This window comes from Enhydra lutris, unplaced genomic scaffold (assembly GCF_002288905.1).
Source record: "Enhydra lutris kenyoni isolate GAN:26980312 unplaced genomic scaffold, ASM228890v2 scaffoldscaffold31, whole genome shotgun sequence".
NCBI lineage: Eukaryota > Metazoa > Chordata > Mammalia > Carnivora > Mustelidae > Enhydra > Enhydra lutris.
The window spans coordinates 7,893,147-7,920,375 of NW_019154115.1; the positions used below are offsets into that span (position 1 = coordinate 7,893,147).

Here is a 27,229-nt window from a genome sequence, read left to right on the forward strand (position 1 = left end):
CGTCCAATGATTTAGGACTAAGGGCAGGAGAAAGATCTGGGGCATCACCTGACCCATCACACCTACACCATGATGAAATGGTTGATGATAACTTTTACAGCCTCTCATTTTCTAAGAGGTCATTTATTTTTAAAGCCTCTTATATTTGTACCAAAAGGTAAGAAATTATTTTTCTGGCATAAGTTCTTTTCTTTCTAAAGACAAAAGATGACTTTCCAATTGGCATTTGATAGAAATGAAAATTCCAAACCCTGAGTCCTTTCTTTTTCTTCCCTCCTTTCTATGCTGATGGTGTAAACAAGGATCTTATTAACATACCAAGTGAGCAAACCCAAAATATACAGCTTGTTTGGAGATGTAGGCAATAGTGAATAAGAAATAGAGCGCTTTTGTTTGTATGGGCTGATGAAGAGTGTGTTCAGAACTAGGTTTGGGAAATCAGTTGGGACCAAATAACGGGATGCCATAGAATGAGTTTGGATAGTTCCTCCCTCTTCACTGATGGAAGAAACTATTTTAGCCTCCATTTGTTTGTTAACCGAAGACAAGAAATCCATTGGTAGTCATAAATCCAAATCTCTAAACCAGTCAAATAAATGAATCAAGCAGGATAAGGGCAACAAAGAAAGGACAGGACTATGGCAAACGTCAAGCAAGCGACTTGGAAAAATCCAGCCTCAATGGCCGCGTATTCATGCAGATGTAATGAAGCTAGAGCCCACAGATTCTCAGGAGAAGCTGTAAGTTTGAAAATTTAAAATCAGGTTTATCGAAGTAAAATTGGCAAAATGTAAGTCTACATATTTAAAGTGTACTGTTTGTTAAGTTTTGACTTGCATATACCTCAATGAAGCCATCACCACAGACAATATGATGAACATATATCTCGCCCCATATTCATGCTCCAGGAAAACTGTCCCTCCTTAACTCCCTCCATGGCAAGGCAATCACTGGTCTCCTTTATGAGGCTATAGAATGCTCTGCATTTTGCATTTTGTGACTTTTTTATAGAGCATGTATTATGCATTCTTTTGTAGGGTTTGATTGACTCAGTGTAATTATTTTGAAATCCATCAATGTTGTAGGATTCAGCAAAAGACCGTTTCTTTTTCTTGCTGCATAGCATTTCATTGTAATAAAATATCAAAGTTTATTTATGCATTCACCTTTTGAGGGGCATTTGGTTTGTTTCTAGTTTTTAGCTATTAAAAATAAAGCCGTTTGAAAAAAAATAAAGCTGGAAACTTGTAAACTATGTCTATACAAATATTTATATGCATTTCTCTTGAATAAATATCTAGAGTTGAATAGATGGGACATCTATTATGAATATATGTAATTTTTAATTTTTAAAATTTAAGATAAATTTTCCAAGTGGTTATACCATTTTAAATTTCCATCACCAATGTATGGGAGCTCCAGGTCGTTACACCCTTCTAACACTTTGTAAGGTCAGTCTTTTAGATTTTTGCAATCCTTCTATATGTGTAGTGTAGTGGTATCTTATGGTGGTTGTATTTTGCACTTCTCTGATGACTAGTGGTTTCAAGCATCTTTCATGTGCTGTCCATGTATCTTTTTTCATTAAGTTTTTAGTTTGCTCATTTTTACTGTTTTTCTATTTTGTATTTGTGCAAGTTTTTTTTTTTTATAGTTTTATATTTTACATTTAGGTCCATCATACATTTTTGAGGTAATTTTCTAATGTGGTAGAAGTTATAGACCTAAGTTCATTATTTTGCATATGGATATCCAGTGGTTCCTGCACCATTTTTTGAAAGCACCATCATTTCTTTACTAAATGGCTTTTGCACCTTTAATAAAATTCACGCATCCCTGGATATGTTGATCCATTTCTAGATTGTTCTGTTCTATTTACCTGTTTATCCATCTGTATGCCAGTACTACACAGCATAGATTACTGCAGTTTTACTTTAAAATCAGTCTTAAAATCAGTGTCAGTCCTCCAACTTTTAATTTTTTCAGTTATCTATCTTAGAGCCTTTGAATTATTTCCAAATGAGTTTTAGAATCTGCTGTCCTTCTTCACACAAAAAGAAACCTGATACAATTTTGATTGCCTTATTGCTCTGGCTAAGATTTCTGATATGATACCAAGAAGAAGTGACACAAGTGCATCTCCTGGCCTTGTTCTCAGTCTCAGACAGAACACATTGTTTTTTTAGGCTCTTTGTAGATGCCCTTTATGCAGCTGAGGCAGTCATCCTCTGTTTCTGATATGCGGAGAGTTTTGATCAGAAACAGATGTTGTAGTTTGTCTAATGCGTTTACTGCATTTTTGGGTTGCTCATAGGATTCTGAATGCCATTAAAAAAACAAAAAAAACTTGGAAGATATTTTTCCATCATCTTCGTGTTTACATGCTTTTCTTATTCTTGGTGAGAAAGCCATTGTTGCCCTCATCTTTGCTCCTCTGTGCATGTCTTTTTCCTCCTGAGTTGCTATTAAAAGATCACAGTTTCTTTACTCGGTTGCACAATATGGTAGTGTTGTACCATGATGTGGTTTTCTTTATATTTTTGGTGCATGGGGTTTATTAAATCAATTGGGACTGTGAGTCTTCAGTTTTCTTCAAACTTGCAAACATTTTGGCTATTTCTGTAAACATTTTTTCTCCCTCTGCCTTTTGGAGATTCCCCTTATAAAATACATTAGGCCTTCTGAAGTTGTCCCACAACCACTGATGGAGAGTTTATCTTTTCTCTTTCTCTCTCTCTTTCCTTTTCTTCTGTGTTTCACTTTGGATTATTTTTATTGCTATGTGTTTACATTTGCTCACCTTTTCTTTGGTCATGTCTAATCTATTATTAATCCAAGCCACTGTATTTTTCTTTTTCTTTTTTTAAATTTTTATTTATTTTTTTAACTTCTTTTCAGTGTTTCAGAATTCATTGTTTATGTACCACATCCAGTGTTCCATGCAATACGTGCCCTCCATAATACCCACCACCAGGCTTCACCCAACCCCCCGTCCCCCTCCCCTCCAAAACCCTCAGACTATTTTTCAGAGTCCATAGTCTCTCATGGTTTGTCTCCCCCTCCGATTTCCCCCAAGTCCCTTCTCCTCTCCATCTCCCCATGTCCTTCATATTATTTCTTATGCTCCACAAATAAGCGAAACCATATGATAATTGACTCTCTCTGCTTGACTTATTTCACTCAGCATAATCTCTTCCAGTCTCATCCATGTTGATACAGATTTGGCTATTCATCCTTTCTGATGGAGGCATAAAACTCCATTTTGTATATGGACTGCATCTTCTTTATCCATTCGTCTGTTGAAGAGAATCTTGGTTCTTTCCACAGTTTGGCGACTATGGCCATTGCTGCTATGAACATTGGGGGTACAGAGGCTCTTCTTTTCACTACATCTGTATCTTTGGGGTAAATACCCAGTGCCACTGTATTTTTCATCTCAGATATTTCGGTTTCCATCTCAGGAAATTCAAGTTGAGTCTTTATATCTTCCATGGCCCTACTTAACTTTTTTTTAGGTAAGACTTTATTTTCTTAGAGAAGTTTTAAGTTCACAGAGAAATTGAGGGGAGGATACAGTGATTTCCCATGTACCTTCTGCCCCCACATATCCATTGCCTCCCCTTATTACTAACACTCCCCCATCCACCAAAATGGTATATTTTTTTACAATTGGCAGACCTACATTGACACATCATTATCACCCTAAGACCACATTTACATTATGGTTCACTGCTGGTGGTTTATATTTTATGGGTTTGGACAAATATATCATGATGTGTGTCCATCATCATGGTATCATACGGAGTACTTTGCCTTAAAAATCCCATGTTCCACCTTTCATCCCCACCTCCCTGAATTTCTTTTTACTCTCTGTATAGTTTTTTTTTTGAAGAAGGTCCTAGGGTTGGAATCATACAGTGTATGACCTTTACATATTGGCTTTTTTCACTTGGTAATATACAGTTAAGCTTACTCTGTGTCTTTTATGTGGCTGGATAGTTCATTTCTTTTTTGCACTGAAAATAATCCATTGCCCAGATGTGTCACAGTTTGTTTATCCATTGACCTACCAAAGAACATCTTGGTTGCTTCCAAGTTTTGGCAATTATGAATAAAGCTGTTATAAACATCCATATGCAAGTTTTTGTGTGAACATAAGTTATCAATTTCTTTGGGTCAATGCCAAGAAATGTTATCGCTGAATTGTATGGTAAGAGTGTATTTCGTTTTGTAGGAAACAGTCAAACTGTCTTTTAAAGTGACTGTACCAGTTTGCATTCCCACCAGCAATGAATGAAAGTTCCTGTCGCTCTGAATCCTCTGTAGCATTTGGTGTTGTCTGTGTTCAAGAGTTTGGCCATTCCAGAAGGTGGATAGTGGGATATTGTCGTTTTAATTGACATTTCCCTGATGACATCTAAGTAGCATCTTTTCAAATGCTTACTCGCCATCTGTCTATCTTCTTTGGCAAGGTTTTAAGAAGGATTTTTTAAAGTTTTTTTTTTTTAATGTTGAATTTTAAAAGTCTTTTAACTGTTTTTGATACTAGTCCTTGATCACCTGTGCCTTTTGAAAATATTTTCTCCCCATCTGTGACTTGTCTTCTTATTCCCTTGACACTTTCTCTACTTCCCTTTTTGAACACATGCAAAACATACCACTCTTTTGATGTCCTTGACTGCCAATTCTAAATCAGTGTCAGTTTTGACTGATCAGTTTTTTTCTTTGTTACGTGTCATATTTTTCTGCTACTTCAGATGCCTGGTAATTTTATACTGAGTGCCAGACACTGTAAATATTATCTCGCTGGGTGATGGATATTATTGGCATCCTATAAATACTACTGAACTTTACTTTGAGACATAGTTAAGTCACATAGAAACAGTTTGGTTTTTTTGGATGTTGCTTTTAGAATCTGTTAAGTGGAAATGAAATAGTGCTCAGCTTTGGGCTAATTATTCCTCAATACTGAAGCAAGACTCTGCCAAGTACTCTGCCTATGGACTCATGAAATGATCAATTTTTTCAAGGCTTCCAGGTAGAAGCAAGGGCTATTCTGGTCTGGGTGAGTGCAGCACACTGTTTGAACTCATCCCTTTGATGCGTCTTTTTTTTTTTTTTTTTTTAAGATTTTATTAATTTATTTATTTGAGAGAGAATGTGAGAGAGAAAGAGAGCACGTGAGACATGGGAGGGTTAGAGGGAGAAGCAGGCTCCCCACTGAGTAGGGAGACAGATGCGGGACTTGATCCTGGGAGCCTGGGATCATGACCTGAGCTGAAGACAGTTGCTTAACTAACTGAGCCACCCAGGCACCCCCTTTGATGCGTCTTAACCAGGCCTTGGGTAGTTTCAGTGTGTGCAGTTACCATGACTCACTGGATTGCTCAAGGGGAACCCTCTGCAGATTGTCAAAGTTTTCCTTCTGTTCAGTTCTCTTCTTTTTGACATGCCTGTGGCCTTTAGCTGCCTTGGTGTTCCCAGACTATTGGCTCAGAGAATCTAGTAGACTCCGCTTGAGTTCCTTCTCCTTGTACAGTGACCGGAAAACTATCTCCACACAGTCAGCTGAAGTCATCATAAGACTCACCGTGTTTGTTTTTTGTTTCCTTGGGATCACTGTCCTTCTTTGACAGATCTCCAATATATTGAAAACCTTAGACTTTCTTCACTTTTTGATTTTTCATGTGGAGAGTATGTCCAGTCTGTTATTCCCTCTTGACTACAATTAGAAAGTCTGAAAATCTCAATTTATTTATTTATTTATTTTTTTTTTTAAAGATTTTATTTATTTATTTGACAGAGAGAGATCACAAGTAGACGGAGAGGCAGGCAGAGAGAGAGAGAGAGAGAGAGAGAGAGAGGGAAGCAGGCTCCCTGCTGAGCAGAGAGCCCGATGCGGGACTCGATCCCAGGACCCTGAGATCATGACCTGAGCCGAAGGCAGCGGCTTAACCCACTGAGCCACCCAGGCGCCCCCTGAAAATCTCAATTTAATTGATAAGCAAAGTGAAATAGTATAAGAACCAACATAAGGCATGTCAAACAACATCTGAATTCTAGACATATTTGATCCATAGGTTGTTAGTTACATGTGTGAAATACAGCATTCATCCAAAGGAATACAGTAGCGGAAATACTTATTCTAATATTTTAATCCTGCAGAGGGTTCCCTTGAGAAATCAGCTGAATAATGATAAGTACAGGGATGCAAGGAAACTACCCAAGAATAAGGTAATCGTCACCAAAAGACCTAGGTATAACAGTGTCCGGTGCTCATCGAGGTCAGGAATAGTGTTTGTTCCCACTAAACAAAGTAGAAGGCCTCATAACTGATGGGACAAGTACACAGAAGAGTATACTGGAATGGATGCTTAAGATATGAATTATCTATATTTGGGGGCAGTTTTCCTATAATGTACTGTATGCCTTATTTTTGAGAGGAAGCATTATCTACAATGTCTATACCAATATATCTATGTTTAAAGCAACACTCTTTTCAAGGAAGAAGAAATTCAAATTCAAACCCATTCTGCCCTGCTGTTCATGTAATACGTATATAATTTGCACAATTTTTTCATAATTTTTTTAGTTTACTGACAAAATATGTGTGAGTATTAAGTTACACTCACACATATTTTCTATTTGTCCCCTCTAGAATACCAAAAACAAGTGCTTAAATCTTCAACAGTGTCTCTTTTTGTTGCCAGTTTCTAGAACTCTACAATTCTATTCTTAATACTGAGGTTCTACATCACTGGTTCCAAAAACACTGTTTTGGATCTTCCTATGCATGCTTCCATTTTACCATGAAATGGCATGAGAATTGCAAATTTATCTTCTTTTGTAAGGTTTTTTGTTGTTGCTGTTTTGGGGGGTAGCAGGTAAAAATGAGTTCATAGTGAATTTATGTGCAGATTTTGAAAAATGCATACATGTCATAGATGAGGTCATCCATGCCTCCCACCACACTGCCCTGTGAGCTGGAGTGTAAAATGGTATCCTGGCATTCTGAAAATAAGATATTTTATTAATAGTATGACTATTGTTTGCATTTGGAGGAATTCTGAGGTTTGGTTTTTCCAATATGAAAAATTGAGATTGTTAAATTGAGATAATGTATATAGGTATACATTAGATATCCATACATATAATGTATATAATATAATGTAATATAACAGGTATATAATATAATGTAATATAACAGGATTGTTATATTGAGATAGTGTATATAGCTTTCATGGCAGTTGGTAAGCATTAAAAATGGCAGTATTATTGGGCACCTGGATGGCTCAGTGGGTTAAAGCCTCTGCCTTCGGCTCGGGTCATGATCCCAGGATCCTGGGATCAAGCCCCACAACGGGCTCTCTGCTCAGCAGGGAGCCTGTGTCTTCCTCTCTCTGCCTGCCTCTCTGCCTACTTGTGATCTCTGTCTGTCAAATAAATAAAATCTTTTAAAAAATGGCAGTATTATCAACAATTATTATTTTTAGCATTTATAACATGATGACATTCTTTGTGGTAAGATTCAGGACTTCACAGCAAAGATGGCAGTAGTGATTGCATTTAAAAAAAAAAAAAAGTTCTAATCTGAATAGTGAGGCCGAGAAAAGACTAATGAACGGGGTGCTGTAAAAGGAAAGTATTGCCAAAATAAGAATTACAGAACCGAAATTGGCGCAGGATCTGAGAGACTGTTTTGTTCAACTCCCTCAGTTTCCTGATGACACTTGAATCTCACAGGCAGGTCATAGCAGAGACACGACTACAAAGCAGTTCCCTGTTCTGAACCCACCAAGAAGATGCAAGTAAAAATAAAGAAGGATGTTTTTTCCAACACCTAAACTATTGTCTTAGGAAAACTGCTTTGACCTGAAAACAAAAACAAAAAACAAAACAGAAACAAAAAACCAAACCAGACAGTTCCAGAGCTGGTAAAATGAAAATGCAAATGAAGAAATTTTTGTAAAGTTTTTTGAAAGCTTAATAATTCTCCCATTAATGGCAATTTGATAGCCTCCAGAGATTAATGCTAAGTCATTTCACTTTTAATTTTACCTCTCTTACCATGAGTTGAAAAAAGAAGTTTGAAATTTTTATCTTAAATAGACCAAGATGTTGTATGATTTTAAGAATGAGACACTTGAGAGAATGTTGGCCCAGAACAGAGGCCTGACTCTTTGCTCTCTGGCGGAAATACGGGTTAGGAGGGGTTGTAAACACACATAATTTTTAAAGCATCATATGGGTATGTATTAAGGTATATGAAAGTGCTTTGAAATGATAAAGTATGACATAAATCAAAGGCACTGGTTATCTTTGTTCTTTGTTCCTGGTAAGTTGTATATTTGATCATTTCATAATTAATTATGACATTTGATTTTATTTGCCTATACTATAGTTAATGAAATGTTTTATGCTTGTCATAAATCATTGCCTCAGGAAGAAAATGAGTAAGTTTTTTCCAGTGGGTTTTAGAGATAAAATGGCAGTATGGTCTATTTGAATAAGAAATTTTGGAATTACGAGGTTTGCATTTATGTTACATGGATACTGTCCTTTCCAGAAGACTCTATAGTTGATGGTTGGTGCTTTGTTTTTGCTAACTTATGAAATAAAACTTAAAGCTGATTCCCTCTTTGAGGGAAGCTGGCAGGCATGCATAATTTTTTATATCTATTTTTTATTTTTTTGAGTTTTTACTTAAATTCGTTAATGTACAATATAATATTTGTTTCAAAACAGTGTACAGTATAGTGATTCAACACTTCCATAAAACACCTAGTGCTCATGATAGCAAGTGTCCTCCTTAACCCCCATCACCTATTTCACCCATCCCTCCACCCACCTCCCCTCTGGTCACCATCACTGTGTTCCCTGTCGTTAAAAGTCTGTTTCTTAGATTGTCTGTCTGTCTGTCTCTCTTCCTTTGTTCATTTGTTTCTTAAATTCCACCTATGTGTGGAATCATATGGTATTCATCTTTTTCTGACTGACTTATTTGGCTTACCATATTACTTATGAGCTCTATCCATGTCATTGCAAATGGCAAGAGTTCATTCTTTTTTATGGCTGAATAATATTCCTCTGTGTGTATATGTGTGTGTGTGTGTGTGTGTGTACACATCTTTATCCATTCACAAATTGGCAAACACTTAGGCTATTTCCATAATTTGGAGATTGTAGACAATGCTCCTGTAAACATCAGGGTCCATGTACCCCTTTGAATTAGTATTTTTGTAGTCTTTTTGTAAATACCTAGTAGTACAGTTGCTGGATCATAGGGTAATTCTATTTTTAACTTCTTGAGGAAACTCTGTACTATTTTCCAGAGCGGTTGCACCAGTGTGTATTCCCACCAACAGTGCAAGACGGTTCCCCTTATTAGTTATATTTTTAATTTGTATTAAAGAATTATTTTAATAACAAGGTCTAGTCAACACAATGCCTGTGGTAGGAATAGGCACAGCAGTGGTGTTTAAACACCTTACCTAAATGACTGCACAATCACCTCCACTTGTTCAGTGGGTATCAGTTAAATTCTATCCACATTTCCTGAGTCCCCATTTCGTGCAAATTGCTGTACTTACAAGGTCCATAGAAATACTGACTTGAAAAGTGACTCCATGTTATTACCAAAGAGCTGTTGACCTACTAGTTTATAGACTTGAGTTCCAAAAATTTTCTGGATTAACATGCTCCTTGACCTCAAGAAAACTCTTTAGCCCCTGTAAATCTGTCTCACAGTGGGCACTGTGGAAAAAAAAAAAAATTACTTCCCACCTTGACACAATAAGATTTTTGACAAGAGGCAATGAACATGCAAACTTAAGATGTGAGCATTAGAAACTCCTAAAGCTGTTGTTTATAGAAGCATAATTGTCTTGGCCATCTACAAGAATGTCAGCCATGTTTAATTCACAATCAACCAAATGTGTGGCACACAGAGTGCCTCAGGCCCGTGGCTCTCCACCGTGCCCTGTGCCGCTCTGCTGAGGACCGAGCAGGAATTAAGCATAAAGTAAGCTCTATAGAAGATAGCTTATTTAAATACTGCAATTAAATACAACTAGCTCCATAGCACAGCCGATTAATATTTTAAAATGACAGCCTGAATGTAATCAGTGATTTGATTTATTGCCTAGATTACTAGCACGGGCCTTTTCGGGGCTACACGGGAAGGGAGCATTTCCTCAGTTGTCTGAGCTAGCTTACAACGATGGTATTAGCATCAGGAAGTCATTTGTCAGGAAGATTGTTCCACAATTGTCTAAAGCAAGGAGTTTAGTCACACTTTATGGGATTGGAAATTTGTTTACTAATCATTGTCTACATTGCGAATAAGCCTGGCAATGGGGAGACATGACAACCAGTACTGCCTTCACTTAGTAAATGAGATTGAGCCATTACCCATCCACACACAACAGAGCCAGTAGAATACGTTTCCGTTATCACTGCTTTACTGCAGAAACAAAGGGATTTGTAATAAGGAGAGGAAAGGTATGTGGAAAGAGATCTGGGCTGAATTCACTAAACTTAGAGTCCCCAAAGAACTTCTTGCCAGTCAACAAACCGTAAGCTTTCAGATCAGGACATATCCTTGGAGATGGCCTTGTGATGTTCCACTGACCAAGATACAGAAGGTCTTGTACTTTTGTTTCAAACAGAGGATTAAATAGAATTCAAACACAATCCCCCAAATCTTGAGGAAGCAGTTGGATTACGAACAACAAACCCTTGGGGCAATGAGGACTATTCTGTAAGGATGCTTCTTGGTGGGAAGAAAAAGAACCCCCTCACACTTAAATTGGGCCATGGAAAAGGGATTTTTACTTGGACACAGAATGCCCTTGCAGGAAACCAGGAAAAAGCAAGTAAGAACTACAAAATGGCAGCAATTATAAGCCCTTTGATTCCTCTCTATTTTTCTCTGACAGTTTGTTCATCTGTATCTGTTTTTCTCTATCTCTACTTCCTTTTTTTTTTTTTTAAGAGTTTACTTATTTATTTGACAGGCAGAGATCACAAGTAGGCAGAGAGGCAGGCAGAGAGAGAGTGGGAAGCAGGCTCCCTGCTGAGCAGAGAGCCTGACAGGGGGCTCGATCCCAGGACCCTGAGATCATGACCTGAGCCGAAGGCAGAGGCTTTAACCCACTGAGCCACCCAGGTGCCCCTTTCTATCTCTACTTCTTATTTCTCCTCTCCCTCTTTCTTCTATCACTTGGTCCCTCCTGCCCTCAACCCATGGCTCTTTCTTCTTCCCTCTTTCCTCTGTACTCTGGTTTGATTGCTGGTCACTACTCAGTAGCTGTTCATATCATCAGCGTCCGTGTGGTCCATAATAGCCTCGGTCCTGTGACCTTATGTCTTTCAACTCTAGCATTCACAGATTTCTGCCAGGAAGATTCTTTGCATTTTAACCAATTAATCCAATTCATTCTTATGAAATACCAGGCTGTGGTAAGAGTACCTTACATCCATCAGTTGTGCTTCGTATGAGGAACAGAGAGGAGGGAAATCCTAGTGGTCTGTTGGTAACTGATTTGGCCCCATATCGAAGCAGTTACCCCTGAGTGGAATATATCTAGTTAAGGCACTGTAACAATCTGGATCTGTCAAGGGTTTTCATGACCCAAATACAACAATTCTAATCAACCTCTGTTTAGTTCATCCTCCCACCTCTTGGTTATACCCCATGTGTGGACCAACCATTTTGAAGTCAGGAAAAGGAGAGCAACATGCTAGTCCTATATATAGCCAGACTGAAAGTTGGCACATCTCCATTGGCCCGGAAAAATAGTGTAAAATCTAATTTTCTGGGTTTTTTTTTTTTTTTTTCCCAGTACCAGCACTGATAATCTTTAGAGAAATATTTCATTCATGAGGCACTCTTGTAGGTTCTACAGACACTGAGGTAAATATGAAAGATGATTGCTCCCCATTACAGAGTTTGTTTGTTTTTTTGTTTCCTAATTGGGGTGGAGATGGTGCTAAGGCTTCTGTTATTAGCTGGGGAGGAGGAGCCAATCCCCAGAAGTTAGGGGAAATGGGCAATTCTGCCTGGTGCTGTCATTGTGGCTGGGCTTGACAATAGGATAGTTAGTTATTTTCTAAGTAAAGATTGTTTATTTTTTTTAAATTTATCTATTTGAAAGAGAGGGCACAAGCAGGGAGAGCAGCAGGCAGAAGGAGAAGCAGGCTGTCCATTGAGCAAGGAGCCCGATGCGGGACTCAATCCCAGGACCCTAGGATCATGACCAGATCTGAAGGCAGATGCTTAACCCAGTGACCACCCAGGCATTCCACAAATAAAGGGTGTTTAAAGGATGTTAATATTTGATGGCTGAGCAAAAGAAATTCTAGCTAGGGAAGTGCCTTGTTGAAGAAATATAAATGTCTAGGAAGGAAAGTCTAAAACTCAGATCATTGCAAATCTCATAGGCACTGAAATTTGTGTAGCTATTTACAGTAACTGAATTCCTGTCACAGGTATAATACTCCATAGTGCTTTACAAAGCATTGTTGTTGTCATTTACAGATGAGAAAGCTAAAGCTCAGGGAGGTTGATAGAATGTTTCTGAAGAATTCTTCCAATAAATGAAGTAAAAGAAGCAGGACTCATTTTCTTCTTTTACCACAGTAAAGTCCTTTCCACACTATTTCATGCACCCACTATTGCCATGTGTTCAAATAGCCACCCAAAGAGAACCATGGAGAAGTCCATACAAAAAACCCCACATGTGGGGTGCCTGGGTGGCTCAGTGGGTTAAAGCCTCTGCCTTCGGCTCAGGTCATGATCCCAGGGTCCTGGGATCGAGTCCCGCATCGGGCTCTCTGCTCAGCAGGGAGCCTGCTTCTCCTCTCTCTCTCTCTGCCTGCCTCTCTGCCTACTTGTGATCTCTGTCTGTCAAAGAAATAAATAAAATCTTTAAAAAAAAAAAAAAACCCACATGAGTAAAAGGTTAAATGGAGAGATATGGAAGCTATTGGGGAAAAAAAAAAAAGCTGAAACTGAACTTCTAGAAGTGAAACATACAATATGTAAAATGAAAAGCACATTGATTAGGAATGACAGATTGGATATCTCAGAAGAAAAGATTAATAAAGACATAATAATAGAAAAAATATGGAACACAGACAATTTTTTTTTTTTTAAATAGAGCAATGAGACCACTTCAAGCACCCAAAACCAAGTAATTGAAGTCTTCTAAAGGACAAAAGGGAAGAATGGGTACAGAAAAAAATATAAAATATTTGAGTAGATAATCGCCAATTTTTTTCAAGTTCAATCAAAATTGGCAACACATAAACTCAAGAAGCTTAACCTCAAGCATAAGAAAATGGAAAAAAATTACACCCAGATACATCATCATCACATTGTTCAAAACCAGGGAAGAAGAGAAAATCTTGAAAGCTTCCAGAGAAAAAAGACACACACTAATACAGAGTAAGAAAAATAAAGATGGCAGCCAGCTTTTCATAAGAAATGATACTAGCAATAATAAAGTAGGACAACATCTTTATATTATTGAAACAAAAACTGTCAAACTTGAATTCTAAACTCAGGGAAAATGCTTTTCAAAATTAAAGGCTACAAAATAATTTTTTTAAAGATTTTATTTATTTATTTGACAGAGATCACAAGTAGGCAGAGAGGCAGGCAGAAAGAGGAAGGGAAGCAGGCTCCCCGCTGAGCAGAGAGCCCGACGTGGGGCTCGATCCCAGGACCTTGGAATCATGACCCAAGCCGAAGGCAGAGGCCTTAACCCACTGAGCCACCCAGGCGCCCCTACAAAATAATTTTTTAACAAAATAATTTTTAAGCCAAAATAAAGGCTATTTCGGACGTAAGCCAAAAGAATTCCTTTCCTTCCAACCTGTACTATGAGAAATGCTAATGAAAGTCCTTTATACAGAGGAAAAGTAATACCAGATTAAAAATATAGGTTCATATAAATGCATAAAAAGAAATGAAGAACATTGGCATTACTAACTGCATTGACAAATATAATGAACAATTAAGTTATTTTGATTTATTTGAAAGATTACTCAATATTTAGACACAATAACAACTAGTTCTTGCTTATGTAATAATCAAAACAAAATGATTGCAGAAAGGTCTGGAGGAAACAACTAGAAACATGCTATTGTAAGATTCTTATACTGTACATAAAAGGATATCATATTTATAGATTATGGTAATTTAAAGATGTTTACTATAAAAGATGTGTACTATAAATTCTAACCAGTAAAAAGAAAACAAAAATATTATAGCTAATACTTCACCAAAATAGATCAATTTTAATTTAAAAAAAATAATAAATCCGAAACAGAAAAAATAAAAAGGGAAAGGAGCATTAAAAAAATGGGGAAATTAAAAAAAATAGTAAAGATGTTAGAAACCTCAATATGTCAGTGATCACATTCATTGTAAAAAATCTAAACACCAGATTTAAAAGACAGAGATTATCATATGGAACAAAAAAAACCCCAAAGACCAACAATATCTAACCTGTGAGAAATACATTTTATTTTATTTTATTTATTTATTTTTTACTTTTATTTGACAGATCACCAGCAGAGAGACAGAGAGAGAGGAGGAAGCAGGCTCCCTGCTGAGCAGAGAGCCTGATGCGGGGCTCGATCTCAGGACCCTGAGATCATGACCTGAGCTGAAGGCAGCGGCTTAACCCCCTGAGCCACCCAGGCACCCCAAGAAATACATTTAAACATAAGAAGATACAAATACGTTTATTGCTTGTAGGTCTGCTACTTAGAACACTTCACCCAAAAACAACAGAGTACATATTAATTTGAAATTCACAGAACATTTACATGGATAGCTAAGTAACATGAAAATATGTTCAATATCATTAATCATTCAGGAAGGCAAAACTACAATGGAGCACCATTCCATAATTAGTAGAAGGATGACTTTTTTGTCTCTTTTTTGTTCTCTGCATTTATTTCTTGGGCCAATCAACTATTACAATTACATCTGATTTACTTTGAGTTGTATCTCATTTTGTAAGTAGTAGCTTTAGGGTGTATAGTATATATCTTTAAATTACCACAGTGAACTTAGCATGATATTGTACTTCACACACAGTATAAAAACTTTATAATAGTATACTTTCAGTTGTCTCCCTTAGACCTTTATGCTTTTGTTGCTAGTTCTTGGCAAGGAACTCTATGGCTGGTGAGAATACAAGATGGTACAACCGCTTGATTAAACCACTGGTTTCTTAAAAAGAAAAGGTACTTGTGGGACGCCTGGGTGGCTCAGTTGGTTAAGCAGCTGCCTTCGGCTCAGGTCATGATCCCAGCGTCCTGGGATCGAGTCCCACATCGGGCTCCTTGCTTGGCGGGGAGCCTGCTTCTCCCTCTGCCTCTGCCTGCCATTCTGTCTGCCTGTGCTTGCTCTCTCTCCCTCTCTCTCTGACAAATAAAAAAAAAAAAAAAGAAAAAAGAAAAGGTACTTGTATGAAGATTTATACACAGGTATTTATAGCAGATTGCTTTGTAATAGATAAAGACTAAACACCCGAATGCTGTGACATTTGATAGGCAAATTGTGACATATGCAGAATACTAAAAGCAAATGGTGTACACAACATGAATAGATCTCAAGCTAAGTGAAGAGATTAAAATGTACAGTTTGATTCCATTTATATAAAATTATAGAAAAACTAATAGTGAACTAAAATGTAAGATGTCGGATCAGCAGTTTCCTGGGGAGTAGGACAGGGAAAGGATAAGAGAAAGTGATTACAAGAAGTCCAAGAAAACGTCTGGAGGTGATGGGTATGTTAATTATATAGATGTGGTGGTAGTTACATGGATGAATATGTGTCCTCAGACCTGGTAAACTGCACATTTTAAATATATGCAGATAATTGTATGCTGGTTATACTAATTAACTAAGTAAAAAGTCACTGACAAACATTAATCTCGTCACTCTACTAACAGTACTACATTAATGATACATTTACACACTACAAATTCATGATACAAAACTGTTCTTCTAGGAGGAGGAGTTTGGTGGTGGTGATGAGGACCACAACAGGGGTGATGTCCATGACCTCTGTCACTACCACCCTCGCGATCTGGCAGTTTATCGTTCAAGTGTTCTACACATCTAACAGCATTTAAGTTCTAGAAGAAATTCAGTGTCATCTGCATTTGTATCTTTACATTTACAGCTGAAAAAAAAGGAGTCTCAGACTTTCCTGAAGTTTCAGGTTGTGCAGTCAAAACCCTAGGGTCTGCCGCCTTCTCTAAGTACTTGACTCTCTCACTAGAGGTTTCTGGAGGGGCCAATTAGTACATAATACCATTGTAAATGTTTCAGAGCTTATTGATTGCTGTATAGTAAGTCATTACTCAAAAGAATGTGACATCTTAGGCACATCTACTTCCACTGATGTTTTTTCCCCCCAGTAGTTTTACAGCATTTTAGATCACTTTTGTTTTGGTCCATAATGATTTTCATGTCTTTAATGTACATTAGGGTTGTCTTCCCACCTAAGTTTTGAGCTTTTTGAGGGAGAGACCGTCCTAAAATAATGTCAGGTACAAAATAAGCCTAAAAATATACAGAATTATTTTCAAATGATAATTTCCAAGGTTAATTGCTTGCCTATGAAAGGGTCTTTTACAAACTTTATTTTTCATTTCCAGTAATGATTAACACTGATTTCGCCCTTCTTGCTATTCTTTCAATGCCATTTTTTCCCCAAAGGAATTCCAAAGAACTTTCTTCTCTGTGTATGCCACTTGAGCGTCATTTGGCGAAATCGAACATTTAGTGCTTTATTAGCTTCTGCAGTGTCTGCTTTCCTGCCTGATGAAAATTCTACCAATGACTTTAATCTTCATGATAGGCTTTTTTTTTTCCTTTTGGTTATGTCTCCACCTGACAAGCTTTGCTACTTTTGATTAGAGTCAGACTTGAAGGAATGAAAAGGACAAAAGATATTTTGATTTGGTTAAAGCACTGAAATAAGCAGTGAAAGTAACCCTTGAGCTTTTACTATGACTAGATCATGTCATCCTTTTTCATTCTGTCCACACAGAGCGAAAGATAAAACACAGGTCAGGACAGTCAAATTTAGTAAATCTTGAAAGATCTCCATGGGTTTTTCAACTTCACTGTTAAACTACTTGGTACTTAATCTCTTTTTTAAGATTTTATTTATTTATTTATTTATTTTTGAGAGAAAGAGAGAGCAAGGAAGAAAGAGAGATAACAGTGGGGGAGGAGAGGGAGAAGCAGGGTCCCCACTGAGCAGGGAGCTGATGTGGGGCTTGAACCCAGGACCCTGAGATCATGACCTGAGCAGAAGGCAGATGCTTAATTGACTGAGCCACTCAGGCATCCCCCAAATGGAATTTCTTGTACATGCCAGGTATAAACTAGGACACAAAACTTGATTATGAAATCTGGTTATTACTAGGTTGAGTCATATGAAATTGCTGATATTCAACTCTGCTGACCTATAGAAATGACAACTTCATATGATTTAATTTAAAGTAACATCCTCTATTAAAATTTCGTCTGAATAGTCTTAACTTTTTATCTGGTTAGTAGTGGGGTTTTTTTGCACTTTTTCTATTAACTTAAACTGTGTGTATACAGTTTTATATCTATTACTCAAATTTTTGGAAGTTTGAAAACAATCAGATGTTTGGCTAAATTTTTCTTCTAGCTGTTCCTAATTACCTAGATTCAACTTAAAGTTTCAAGACACTTTGTTTTCATTTTAGTGATAAGGGTTAGCTCATGTAGATGCCAAAATATTCATAGATGCTGTCATGTGTTTTGTCTTGTTTGTGCGGTGGCTTTTTTTTTTTTCCTCTTTAGATTCTGTCTCTCTCTCTTTTTAAGACATATATATATATATATATATATATATATATATTTTAAAGATTTTATTTATTTATTTGTCAGAGAGAGAGAGAGAATGCACAAGCAGGCAGAGGCAGGGAGAGAAGCAGGCTCCCTGCTGAGCAGGGAGCCAGGTGTGGGACTCGATTCCAGGACACTGGGATTATGACCTGAGCCGAAGGTAGCTGATTAACCAACTGAGCCATCCAGGTGTCCCTGGATTCCGTCTCTTGGCATTTTCTGTATTATCCAGCTCTGAAGGGTTCCAGACAGGACTAAAATATAACCCATGTTACTATATATGGGTTCTTAAACGAAGTTATTCCCTTCCAGATAATTGATTAAAGCTTAGGTTTAAGTGGATAAGCTAGTTGGAGTGTAAGATTTCTTAACATTTCTTCTCTTCTTTAGCAATTCATTGGTGATCACTCAGAAGTCTTCCATAAGCTGTCCTGTGTTGCTCATACTTGGAATGAGAAGGCTGTTAGTTAATAGCTTTTACCTTTGTGGTTGTTGCTTCTCCCAAGTGAGGTGTTCAGATAAAGTCTGATCAGGCAGTTGTTGCAACTGTAGCTTGTACTGACATTTCCATCATTGCTTTAAAGTTTCTTGGGAGATTAGCAGCTCTTCTTTTCTAACAAAGAGTGAGGGCAAATTAGGTGCCATAGAAACTAATTCTGTTCTCTTCCCAGAGAAAAATTCTGGCTATTTAGTTGAACCATTTTTCTGTGGTCAGAAGTAGTCAGAAGCTCTTGAAAGATCTCTTTGACATGCAGGGGGTTAGGAGAAGGGGAAGGTGGGGTGAAAAAAGGTACTTTTTATTAGTTTTTGTTTTCTTTCTTTTTTTCCTCCTTTTCAGGTGGACTCATATGGGAAGGAGGAATATATTGCACATATATATACACATTTCATTTAATGTATAACAAGTATGTCCCCTAAACTTAACATAATATGAAAAGTAGGTTTCACCTATCTGATTAGTAAAGATTTAAAAGTGCTAATACTCAGTATTTGTGAGAGTATAGAGAGTTACAGGGGTAAGCACGTGCATGCTTTCTGGAGGATATTTTAGTAATGCAGATGTGATTTACATGTAGCTATATGCAGATGTGTATGTGATTAATACAGATGCCTTCCAAACTAGAAAATCCACTTTTAATAATTTGTCAAACTGAAGTAGTTTTACAAGTTCATAAAAATATACATACAAGGTGTTCTGTGTAGTGCTGTAACAATAAATGGAAACTACCCAAATGCCCATCTACTGTCTACGGTAGGGGGGAGCATAAACTGAATAATTTAGGGCACATCCGTATAATGCAGTATGTCATGTCACTTAAAAGAATGTAATTGTGTGTAGGTCTGCATGTACATGATATATTAAGTTTAAAAGTCCAGATGCCAAATTTTATGTATAGTATAATCCTGCATTTGTAACAATTCAAATTAGATACACTTATATAGAGAAAATAATGTGTCAAATCTTTCAGAAGTAAATACTAATAGTAAACAGTGTTTGCATTATAATATTGACAATGACATTGAATAAGGAATGCACTGAATACAAGTATATAATAACATGAATTTCATTCATTACAGTGAAAATTGGTAAAGGGGTGCTCAATCTTAAAAAGTCTGTAAAACATCTGTCTACTTGTGAAGAATGACTGTAGAACATTAGTGATAATGAAATGGTTACATTTATAAAGCTCTATTATTTTTTTCTAAAGCATTTTTGTACCATAATTTTCTTTGCAAACCACTCACGCTACCTCATACAAAAATGTTTATTATTTATCAGTTCTCTTCTTGAAGTAAAATTAGAAAAATGCTTTTAGCACCGGAATTTTATCTCTCAAGATGCAAATGCTAAGTCCTCTCAGGGAATGTCAAAGAAATGCTGAAAGGAATAAGAATGAGAACCACTGAAGTACTTCTAGCTAAGTATATAGTTTTACATATCTCTCTAGGGCACTTTGGCTTAAGTGCTGGCCTGTTTGCTCTTCCATTTAGTCCCTGAAGTTTCTGCAGTGTGCTCTGCATCTCAAGGAACTAAATTCCGAAAGTTACATTTCCCAAATTTTCTTGCTCAGTAGGTTTAGTTGTGAGGAGACCCTTGGATATAAGGTCAGAGGTGGGAGGCCAGGGGAAGCCATAGTATTTCTTTACTTCTCTCTCTGCTTGGACAGCACCACCATTGTCTGAGTCTCCTCCAGGATTCAAGCTCCATTTGGATGGGATCCCCTCTCTGTGATCCAAGTTCCTATCTATCTTGTCTCATTATGTATAGTCTTGGCACTCTTGTCAGTGAATCTTTGAACACAGTTGGTGGGAATGCAAAACACTGCAGCCATTATGGAAAACAGTATGGAATTTTCATAACAAATTGAGAATAAAACTATCATATGATCCCCAAAATCCCACTTCTGGGTGTTTCCCTTAAAAAAAAAATTGAAATCAGACTCTCAAAGACCTATTAGTATTCCCATTTTCATTGCAGCATTATTGGTAGTAGCCAAGACGTGGAAACTACAAATATGTCCATCAATAGGTGAATGAATAAAGAATATGTGATATATAGATACGATGGAATATCGTTCAGTCTTACAAAAGAAGGAAATTCTGCAGTATGCACCAACATGGATGAACTTTGAAGGCATATATGCAAAGTGAAATAAGTCAGTCACAGAAAGACAAACTTTGCATGATTCCACTTAAATGAAGTATCGAAAAGAGTCCTATCTGTAGAATCACACCCTAGAATGGTGGTTTCCAGGTGTTGGGGAGAGGTTGAATTGGCAAGATACTAATCAGCAGGCACAAAGTTTCAATTAAGCAAGAGAAGTAAGTTCTATACATCTGCTCCACAACATCATACCTCTAGTCAACAACAATATACCATATGCTTAAACATTTGTTAAAGTGTAAAAAAAAAACAAAACAAGACAAAAAAAAAAAAAACTACAAAGCTACAGTAATGAAAATGGTATGACATTGTCATAAAGGCAGACATATGGATTAATGGAACAGAATAGAGAACCCCAAAAAAACCCTCACCTCAAACAGTATTTTTAATAACTGATTGAGATTTTATCACATTAGTATTCATCAATTATTTAATCAATTTCTTGTTTTGATAACTAGACTAATTAAAATTTTTCCTATTTTTTTTTTTTAAAGATTTTTATTTATTTATTTCACAGAGAGAGATCACAAGTAGGCAGAGAGGCAGGCAGAGAGAGAGATAGAGGAGGAAGCAGGTTCTCCGCTGAGCAGAGAGCCCGATGCGGGACTCGATCCCAGGACCCTGAGATCATGACCTGAGCCGAAGGCAGAGGCTTAACCCACTGAGCCACCCAGGTGCCCCAAAATTTTTCCTATTTCTTATATCTTCAGTAACTTGTTCTTTACTGTTAAGGGCAAATGATATGTGTATATTTGAGTGATAGAATTGACTACATTAGTTAGCTATAATTAAAAACCTACTAAGTGCCCAGTACCCTTCTAAGTGTTACATATGTAATCATCTTTAAATGACAATTATTGGGGCGGCTGGGTGGCTCAGTGGGTTAAGCAGCTGCCTTCGCCTCAGGTCATGATTCCAGGGTCCTGGGATCGAGCCCCACATGAGGTTCCCTACTTAGCGGAGAGCCTGTTTCTCTCTCTCCCTCTGCCTGCCGCTCTGCTTACTTGTGCTCTCTATCTCTCTGTCAAATAAATAAATAAAATCTTTTAAAAAATGATAATTATTGATATTCTAATTTTATAGATTAGACATGGAGGCTCAATGTAACTGCATAACTTGCCCAAAGTCATGCTGCTAGTAAGCGGCTCAAATGAAATTTGAATCAGTCAGATGTTTTTCCAAGCCTGTTGTATTACTCCATCAGACCTCATACAACTTACTCTTGAAAGTAAAATGAAAATGGCATAACTTCAGGGCTCCTCAGTGGCTCAGTGTGTTGAACATCTGCCTGATGGAGCCCAGCATCTGGCTCCCTGCTCAGCAGACAGTCATCTTCTCCCTCTTCCTCTGCCCCCTCACCCCATTTGTGTTCTCTCTCTTTCAAATAAATGAAATATCTTTTAAAAAAGAAAATGGCAGGGCACCTGGGTGGCTCAGTGGTTTAAAGCCTCTGCCTTCGGCTCAGGTCATGATCTCAGGGTCCTGGGATTGAGTCCCCATCCAGCTCCTTGCTCAGCAGGGAGCCTGCTTCCCTTCCTCTCTCTCTGTCTGCCTCTCTGCCTACTTGTGATCTCTGTCTTTCAAACAAATAAATAAAATCTTTTTAAAAAATGGCATAACTTCAATAAATCACATCTTAGAATATTGTCCTATGATAGGACCACTGCAAACCTTGGCAACATGCAGTGTTCCAGGCTCTTTATAGGTAAATTTTGCTTCAGAGGTCATTGCCATACAGCTTCTTTATTTCATGGATCAACAAGTAAGTTTAAGGAAAAAAAAAAAAAATGCATGTTATCACTGAGAGTCAGACTTAGGAAGATAATGTCTTTATTCAAATGTCAAATAAATGTCAAACACAAATCCAAAGTAGAGTTTATTTCTGATTTCAAACAAATGGTTTAATTTCAGGTACCTCATTATGCCACTAATTAGAACATGTGTAATTGTAATATTTAATGAGCAACAAAAAAGAAGAGTATGATTATTCTTACTGTAATATTTATTTTTATTCTTTTATTTAAGGATAGTTGACACACAACGTTACATTAATTTCTGGTATACGTCATAGTGATTCAACAACTGTATATGTTACGCTATGCTCACCAGAAGTGTGGCTACCATGTGTCACTGTACAATGCTATTATAATATTATTAACTCTATTTCCTGTCCTGTACCTTTTATTCCTATGGCTTAGGCTTATTCATTCCATAACTCCTCCTCCTCATCTGCCCATCTTTCCACACCCCTTTCCTCTAGCAGCCATCATATAAATCATCTGTATTTATATGCCTGATTCTTACTGTTTATTCTTTGTTTTTTAGATTCCACATATGCATAAAAACATAAGGTATTTGTCTTTCTTGGTCTGATTTATTTCACTTAGCATAAGATCCTCTACATTCATCCATGTTGCCTCCAATGGCATTGATCTCATCCTTCTATAGGACTATGTAATATTCTATGTGTGTATGTATGTGTACATGTATGTCTTCTTTATCCATTCATCTATCAGTGGACACTTAGGTTGCTTCCATATCTTGGCTATTATAAATAATACTTAAGTAAACACAGCGGGGGCATATATCTTTTTGAATTTGCATTTGTTTTCTTTGTGTACATACCTAGTAGTAGAATTATTGGATCATATGGTATTTTTGTTTTTGATTTTTTGAGGAACCTCTGTATTATTTTCCACAGTGGCTGTACTGATTTACATTCCCACCAACAATACACAAGGGTTCCTTTTTCCTCCACATCCTTGCCAACACAAAATAGAAAGCTTTTGCATAGCGAAAGAAATAATCAACAAAAGCAACCTACTTAATGGGAGAAGATATTTGCAAATGATGTATCTGATAATGGGTTAATATCCAAAATAAGTAAAGAATTTATAAAACTCAATACCAAAATATCCCCACTAACAGTTATGTTAAAAAAAAAAATGGGCAGAGTACGTGAATGGGCATTTTTTTTCCAAAGAAGTTATACGAACGGCCAACAGACACAAAAAAGTGTGCTCAGCGACACTAATCACCAGGAAATGTAAATCAAAACTACAATACACACAATAGTATTCAAATTATTGAATACTATATCTGAAACTAATGATATACTATATGTTGGCTTATTGAACTTAAAAATTTTCATATTTATGTATATATATATATATTTATACACATACACACACACACACACACAGATGTGTGTGTGTGTGTGTATGTATATGCCTTCAAAAGGAAAAAAAACACAGTGAGCAATGAGATATATCTTGCACCTGTCAGAGTGACAAATAAAAAGATAAGAAATAAATGTTGTTGAGAATGTGGAACAAAAGGAACCCTGTGAATTTTTTTTTTTTTTTTTTTTTTAGTAAGCAATTTTGAATATCTGTTTGCTACAGGGATAGAGATTGAAACATGAGAAACAATAAAAACAAAACAAAAACAAAAACAAACCAGGGAAGTTTCATTCAGAGGTGATATTTTCTTTGGGTCTTGAAAGATAGGTAAGTGTTCATCAGGTAGAGAAAGAGAGAAAAGAAATCCTTGTCCTAAGAAAGACAATGAACAACGTGTCTGCATTGGGAAAAATACATGATGACTGAAGAAACGGTGATTAGAAACCACGCCCATCGTGTGTAATACATGCTCTTACACAGCTCATGCTCTTACACATGAGAGAGCCATTTGGTCCTCCAGTTTTCTACCTGCTATTTTTACTTGAAATCTATTTGAGATATAGCATTATATGAATTTGGGGTATACAAGGCGTTAATTTTTTTTTTTTAAGATTTTATTTATTTATTTGACAGAGAGAGATCACAAGTAGGCAGAGAAGCAGGCAGAGAGAGAGAGAGAGAGAGAGAGAGGGAAGCAGGCTCCCTGCTGAGCAGAGAGCCGGATGCAGGACTCGATCCCAGGACCCTGAGATCATGACCTGAGCCGAAGGCAGAGGCTTAACCCACTGAGCCACCCAGGCGCCCCAACAAGGCGTTAATTTGATACATTTATATATTGTAATATTATAGCAATAGTGCCTCTCACGTGTCACGTAATTATTTCTTTGTTTGTGGTGGGAATAATTAAGATCCAGTCTCTCAGCATATTAGATGATTATTATAATGTTATCTGCTTTCGAAGTGCTGTGCATTAGCACTCCAGGGTTCCTATATCTACTAACTGCAGGTGTGTACCCTTAAATAAAACCCCTCCTATTCTCCCAACCCAAGCTCCAGATAGTCACCATTTTACTCTCTTTTTACTAGTTTGTTCTTTTAGACTCCACATATAAGTGATACCATATAGATCTTCTAATCTCCGTCTTCATAAGTGGCCTCTCTCTTCACAGCAAAATGGACACCAAAGTATTTGTCTAAAGGTTTTTTACCTCTATTATTTTAACATTAATCAATTTTGATTAATGCTAATATTTTAATAGCATTTAAAAATTCTTAAGACAGCTATTAAAATCATTTTATTCTGCAACATTAGCATCTGTGAAGGTAATACTAGATAACAAAGATAGAATATAAAACTTTGAGGTATTCATGATCTCACAGCGGGGCTCGAAGTTGGGGCAGACAAATAAGACCCATCTTATAAGGTATTACTTTGCCCTTTGGTTCTGTGATCTGTTACACTACAAGGGCTTCTTTGAGCCAGGGCATGAATGCCTCGCCGCCTCCTGTCCTTCAAAAGTGCTACTAATAACGACTGAACCTGGTGGTGGGTATTAAGGAGGGGCACGTATTGCATGGAGCACTGGGTGTGGTACATAAACAGTGAATCTTGGAACACTGAAAAATATAAACCTAAAAAAAAAATAAGTAATTAGATTAGAATAAGAAAAAAAAGGGCTGCTAATAATAGAATTGATTTCTTGTTCTTATTTTTATCATCTTCTTTGTAATCAGCTTACAGGATGCATCTACAATGCCCAATTACTAAAAAAGAAAAACCTCAGGAAACTTTAAAGTGAAATATTGGGGACTGTTTTTTGATCCTGATACCCATAACTAAACTGTCCTTAATAATGCAGGTGGGAATAGTTGCTGTGCACTGTCCCTGGGTTTTGAACTTAGAGTCTGTTCATCTACTGTAATAGAATTCAAAGGTAATAGGGTTGGGATCTTAATTCAGGAACAAATGAGACATCAATATGGCAATGGAAGTGGGTTATGTAATTCATAATAGATCACTAAAAGGAAATGTGAACACTGAGTATCTCACAGTATTTCCATTTGGTGGGTCAGAGATTAAAGAATTAAGCTGTAACTAGAGAATTTAATTACTGTTTAAAAGCTGCTGCTGCTTTGCCTCAGGATGGCTCTTGCTGGTTTCTGGTTGCTGATTTTCTCCATGTTTTTCCTTGAAGCCCGAGTTGAAGTGGAATTATTTATAATTACTAGATATTTTAAAATACACTTTTGTTGATTGTACCAGATAAATATGAAGAGTAAAATACAAATGTTTACTAATTCTGCCACCTACATTTCGATACATACCCTTACAGCTTGTTTCAATGCAAACACACACACACACACATGCGCACGCACGCGCGCACACACACACATTTATTCGTATGTAATCTCCCTTATTAATGTTTCTGTTAACCAAACCTGGTATAATACCATTTAAAATATAGAATTCTCATTTGCTGCACTTAAAATGTGTGGCTGTAATTTTATATAATTTTAATAGATGTGATTTTTAAAGTAACATCACTTTCCATTGGCTTTTTTCCTGACAGAGTTGCCACGCGGGGAATATTTTACTCACTTCGTTAGATCTAGCGCCGCCCCAGGTGCAGTTTTCATTCTTCAGATTAGTGAGGACTTCCCATCGCAGTGTGATTACTTGGTCAAGGGCTTCTTTCTTCCCATTGAATTCAGGCTTTATGGTCTCTATGAAATTCATGGACATCTCTCAATGTAAAGCAACTTTTCTCAGAATGGGTTAAACTCTGATAACATGGGGAAGGGCTGGGTTTTATTTTTGTTCTGTTGTTTTGTTTTTTGCTTTAATCATTGGAGATAGGTATTATTGAGCCTTCTCCAGGAAACTCTAAATCTAAAAATACTTGCATTGAGACCATTTCCAAAGTTGGAATAAATAATTGCAAAGAAATTAGTCATTTTGATGGCTGCCAATAAAGAAAATTTAGCCAAATAGTGATGGCTCGATAGAGATACAGTACTTGTGAATTAAAACCAAAACACAGACACACACAAAAGTCCTGAGTCTAGAGGGGGAAATATGTTCCTTTAATTTGGGAAGAAATAAAATATCTTATTCCTGTGGAAACAAAACCAGTCTTCAATAATTATAAAAATGTAAAAGTAGACATATGAATCATTCCTTAAGAAGGGAATTATTTTTAGTTAAAGGAAAACTACAAAGCAAATGGCTCCAACAATATTTATTTTATTTATCAAGAGTTTATGTAGTAAAATATTTATTCTCTACTGATTAAAAAAAAAAAAGCCAAATTCACAAACTGGTAAACTAAACCAGAAATCTTGGCTAGCTAATTAACCTGGTTGGATATGGTCTAGTAGAGGAAGATTTAATGGGACTATGTTTTTTGTTTTTCTATTAATTGTGACAGATTTTTTTTTTCTTACATGAAAGGATATTTCTCTTGCTGCCAGATT

The 27,229-nt window shown here is 36.8% G+C and overlaps 1 protein-coding gene across 2 annotated transcripts in view; it reads left to right on the forward strand.

Annotated features, from left to right (window-relative positions):
• The window catches only part of LOC111153260 (unc-13 homolog C), a 574,799-nt gene that overhangs the window by 226,711 nt on the left and 320,859 nt on the right, over positions 1-27,229 (forward strand). The gene's annotated exons all lie outside the window — the stretch shown is intronic.